Source organism: Salvia miltiorrhiza, chromosome 4 (assembly GCF_028751815.1).
Source record: "Salvia miltiorrhiza cultivar Shanhuang (shh) chromosome 4, IMPLAD_Smil_shh, whole genome shotgun sequence".
Lineage (NCBI taxonomy): Eukaryota > Viridiplantae > Streptophyta > Magnoliopsida > Lamiales > Lamiaceae > Salvia > Salvia miltiorrhiza.
The window spans coordinates 3,366,198-3,371,778 of record NC_080390.1 but is presented as its reverse complement, the minus strand read 5'-3'; the positions used below and the strand labels follow the sequence as shown (position 1 = coordinate 3,371,778).

Sequence of the window (5,581 nt, the reverse complement as noted above, 5' to 3'; positions counted from 1 at the left end):
GTTGACGTCAAAAGTTTTGAGTTCGAGTTCACTATGGTATACGCTATTTTAATTTAACTGTTAATTTATAAAAAAAAAAAGTGATGAATGATTTTGAAATTATTTTTTCAACAACAAAAAATATAACAAATGCCAGTTGTTCTAAATAAAATTAATAATTACAAATAAAATTAATATTTGTAAGTAAAAGTAATCGTTATTATATAAAAAAAAAGGAATACAATTTTCATAATCTCATGGCAAGGGAGAGCCTACGTACGTGCTCCTTATGATCGTATGGCGAGGGAGAGCCTTAGGTGCTTGTAATACCCGGGCTTTTGATGACGTGTTTAGTTGCTTGAGTTTGAGTAATTAGGGTATCCTTTGTTTGATTACTTGTACAGAGATGAGGAGTTATATGAAGTTTTCTTGTTTTTTTTTAAAAGATGTTGAGATGTTCTTTTGATGATGTTTGGATGATGTGGGATTTTATATCCGTAATTGAGTTTGAGTATTTGAATAATTCGAGATAATTATTTGAATGAGAACGGTGAACTCGGAAGTGAAATCTGAGTCCGTTAAGACGTTTTTGAAATTTTTGACTTTTTGACGATGAATAGTAAAGTACGGCTATTTCGTCTTTTTGTCGACTTTCAAAATCTTACGTGCACGTCGTCGAGAAATATTCTTAGTTTTTCGATACGAGTCCAATAATGAAAGTTTTTATTTTGGACGACGAGTGAATAGTAAATCGGGATTTCTCGATAAACGTGTAAATCTCGTTTATCAGAATTTCGAGAACGAGCTTGTATTTTCTATATTTATATAGAATTACGAGTGTAATAAAAGTGAGTAGGAGTTGAGAGGGCGAGTAACGAAGAGTATGGGTAGTTAGTCGTTAAAACGAGACGAGACGAAACGAGATATTTAACGACTAACGGGTTAATATCCTAAATATCTAACCTACCCTACCCCTAACCACCCCCCCAACTGCCCAAACTCACTCACTCACACATATTACACGTTTGTTTCAGCCAAACACTTTTAACTCACACACACAACACCTAAAACACACACTAAACTCACGCATAACACCATTGTTGAGGAGTTGGAGCTTTTGACCTCCGATTTGAGCACCGAGACGAGCGCCGATCATCTTTTCGATCACGTATCTAAGTAGGTAAGATCTCTACCTACGTTTTGATGGTTTTCTTTTCGATTTTCGTCGACGTCGAAAAACGTCGATTCTCGACTTTATTTTGGAACGACGTCGGATCGTCGTGAAATTTTAGTATGTTGTTCTTGGGTAGATGTTGAGCATGTTTAATGAAGGGAGTAAGAACGGAACGAACCGTAGCTATGAAACCCATGAGGGCAGCCCCGTTTTTCACATATTAGCTTGTCTTTCGATTTTTGTTTGATCGTTTTGACTTGATATTTGTGCTTAGGGGTATGCTAGAATCGATATATATTAAATTCGTATTTTTCCAAGCACGAAAATTGTATAAATTTTTGGAGTATGATTATTTAAATTCGTGAAGTTTAAGACGTTGCATAATGAATATTATTGCGTATATGTGTTCTACGATGTCACATGAGCATGCTAATTGATTTACAATTTATGGATGATAATTGTTGAACGAAATTAAAACTGGAATTCTGTCAAAATTTTACAGCAGTTTCAAGCTTATGTTTCGATGAGTTTTCATTGCTTGATGGCTCTGAAATTTTAGTATGTTTATCTATGATATGTGTATTTCGTCGCTGCAAAATTTCATGTCTTTTGGATGATGTTTGGTATTTTAAAGATATTTTGAAAAAATCCTTGACAGAATCTGTCAACTGTTGGTAGACTTCACAAAAACGTTTATATCTATTAATCCATGAAGGATTTTGCATCACCGTTTTTTTAAACGAAACTAGACTTCAATACTTTTCTAAAAACATAAGATTTCGATTTTTATGACCTCTGAAACAGAGCAGTTTATTATTTCAAAAATGCCCTGTTCTGCTGTCATATTTTTCCAACAGTAAAAGTGTATGAGTTTCATTGTTTATTTGGCAGATCATATGAACGTTTTCTCTTGTGAAATTTTAACCAAATCTTCAAGGATACCTTTAGTTTTGGCTGATTAAATTTGATGGAATTTTATTAAGGTTTGCCTTGGTTTCTAATGGCCTAAACAAAATTGGCAGAAACTGTCAATCTTTGACAGCCTGCACTAAAAGAGCAATATCTCCAAAAACCTTTAACCTTTTTGGTTAACTACCATTTTTAGAGTGAACTACACTTCATGGAGTTTTTGAGATCAATTGGTATGAGAGTTTATGATGATTGAGTTGGTTGTTATGAATTTTTAAAGATGACACAAAAACAGCAAAACTTTCTAGAAAATAACTTGATTATATTTGTTTTGATGGATGATACGATATGACTAAATGGTGTGAGTTGTGAGAGTTATGATTAACGCACATAAATGTTGGTATCTGACACTCGAACAATTGGTGTCGAGTATAAATGATAGTTTACTGATAAAGAGTTTTGATGATTTTGAATTGTTTGGTTTGCGTTGAAAAGATGTCAAGATGTTAAGTTTTGAGTCGAGAGACGAGTTCACGTAGTGAGATTCACGCGTTGAAATCTCGTGGCTGACATTATATATGAATAGGTCATGTCGAAATTTTTAGTGAAATTAGAATTTGAGCATAGTCGATTCTTGTTGACCCGTGACTCAAATACATGCCTAATGGAAAGTTTAACTTTCTAATTGGTTAATTAGACGAGATGAGAGCGAATAGATCTGCTAAGAAAGTGGACTTTTCGATGTGTTAAATATTTCTTTTAATTGAAGCGCTGCTAATTATAACATAAGGATGTTATAATTAATGAGTAATGACGAGAGATAATAATTGTTATATTGATTAACAATCAAGAGAGATGAACATTAGAGATACTAATGTTTCATAAAAGAAATTAGATTATTAATCGAGGTTTCTTTTATAACTTCTCACCAATTCTTCATAACGATGAAGGTCCTTTTGGGAAGTAACGACTTGAGGGAGAGAGTGACGTTACTCATTGATACAGAGACACAACGAGGTGGGCATTACTTTTACTATACGTATATAGAGATCCCCTGCGTGTCGTAGGCCTCTTATACGAATGAATGCATGAGATGATTTAACTGTTAATTTCAGTTTTATATATCTATCAAACGAGTTTAATGCTACCTTTGAACAAGTTATTTCGTTACAAATCTTTGAACTGGAAAATATTACAACTGTTGTCTTGCCATAAAATGTTTAAATTTTAGTATGATATCTATCTGCTTTGGCTTTGCCAATGATGCAATCGAATTCGGGTCCTGAGCAGTTGATAGCTATCCTGCCAGGGCTAGTGTACACCAGTGACCGTGAGTCATCTAGCGGGTTGGCCGGTCAAGTGACCGTGAGAGGTGGCCACCTCTCCGGCACACAGTTTCAGATATGATAGATTACAAAAGAACTTAGTCTGATCAGACGAACTTTAAGAATCACAAATGAACTTAGTAAGCTTGGGCCTTTTTAGCGAAAAACTCCCTTGCTGTACTGTTTATGATGGCATGACAATTTACAGTTTTGAAGCATGTATTTTTATACCTAGGCATACGTGCCCACTGAGTGCTTTTGTACTCAGCCCTGCATATGTTTTCTAAATGTGCAGGTTGAGCTGATGTGATGATGGTGCTGCAATGAGCGGAGTCTCCAGGGTTGTTAATAAATAGTTAACCTGTCTAGAATATGTCTTCATACATATGTCTAGCTACTTTCCGCTGCAAGATGTTGTTGATGTTATAGTATGTTATGTCATACTTTGAGTCTTAAGAGAATGGTTTCATACGATGTATAACTTGATTAATGATATTAATTAAGTTTTATGCTGTCTTTCATAGACTGTTTTCAATTGAGTATTAATGAATAAAAATGACGAGTTTTATTAAGATGAGTAAGTTTTACGGCTATAAATGACGCCCCTTTTCTTCCCCTTCGTCTTTAACCCCATCCCTAGTCGTGGATCACTCGGCCTAACTATCCATAGTTAGGGCGGGCTGTGACAGAGTGGTATCAGAGCGAAGGAAAGCTCTGAATTAGAAGTCTTGAGTTTAGTCTAGAATGAGTCACTAGACTAATAGTTATTAACAACCGTGAGCTCAGCGCACCATCACACCAGGCTCAACGAGGTATGTAAAATTTCAAAGTTTATTTGACGTTAAATTTTGAAGAGCATGATGTTGAGGTTATATGATGAGTTATGATGTTACACTTTGAAGGTGCATAGTTTGAGTTTGAGGATGACAACATGATTAATAATGAGTTATTATGTTGTAAGAGCATATGTTGACGTTACATGATGAATCATGAGAGCGTTTATATCATATGATGTTATATGATTGAGGATGCATAATTATGAGTTATGATGTGATGTATTTGAGATGTTTTGTGATGAGAATTGTTTGAGCAGTTGTGATAAGTCACGATGATTTAGATGAAGGAATCTAATGTCATTGTTAAGAGATATTTTTTTTACTAAGTAGAAGGATGAAATGAGAACTTAGAGCTAAAGCTTGAGAGAATTAGCAATTGCTTTAAGTACTTGTTGGTTTGAGTTATGAGTTTGAGTTATGAGCTTGAGTATAATAGCATGATTAATGATGAGTTATTAGCATGCTGCAATGAGATATTGTACGATATGTTGAGTTGTTTGGTGACGCGAGTTTTGCTCACGTAACCTTAATGGTACTTGAGGAGGTATCATGAGCCATAGTCTTTGGAGATGGCTTTGAGAGAGAATTGTTGAGTTGTCTTACTGAGTCACGATGATTTAGATTAAGGGATCTAATATCATTGTTTAGAGAGGTTACCTACTATGTAAAGATGGGACGAGATGAGAATTTAGATGTTTTGAGCTTAAGTTTTAAGATAACAGTACTACTTAATAGGAGTTTTGCTAAGTTATGTTTTGTTTATTTCTGTTGCTGGAGCCAAGTAGAGTTAGTTCCTAGAGTCACCTTTAAGTTCTCCTTATAGGTTGGCCAGGACTGTTGGCACTGCACGAAAGTGGACTGTTGTGAGATCGAACTCAGGAAAGATCGGATACGAGGACGAGGCGTACAGTATGTGGTACAGAGATACCCTAGCAGATTTTCAAACACATGTTCATAGACTATGAAAGGATGAAAGCCTTATGGTTGTTACTAGACTGGATGGCATCGTGCACCTAGTCCCCGTGCTACCAATCGAGTGGTAGGATTGAGCAAGGAAGAAAGTCACTCAATATGATGTGACATGTTGTCTTGAGCATTGGACCCACAGGAGATGAGATTTGTTACAGATACCCAGATTTTCTATGCGGATCTACTGACCGGATGCTTGTTTTCTACCAGGGACTCTAGAAGAGTGTAGTAGATATCGAGTCGATCCTTGAGTATCAGTTACCAAAGATGATAAAATGATAAACGATAATGAGGATGAGAAGTAGCCGAGGAGGGCTAGAGTTGATGAGGATGAGAAGAGAAGTCGATGTAGGCTAGAGCTAAGGATGATCTTGAGAGTATGCGTGGTA

General features: G+C 35.7%; 1 long non-coding RNA gene across 1 annotated transcript; it reads left to right on the top strand.

Annotated features, from left to right (window-relative positions):
- The first annotated feature begins 981 nt into the window (after positions 1-981).
- LOC131022273 (uncharacterized) lies at positions 982-3,950 on the top strand. The gene is made up of 2 exons (XR_009101205.1): positions 982-1,159; positions 3,683-3,950. It is a non-coding gene; the product is annotated as an uncharacterized LOC131022273 (long non-coding RNA).
- Positions 3,951-5,581: the final 1,631 nt, after the last annotated feature.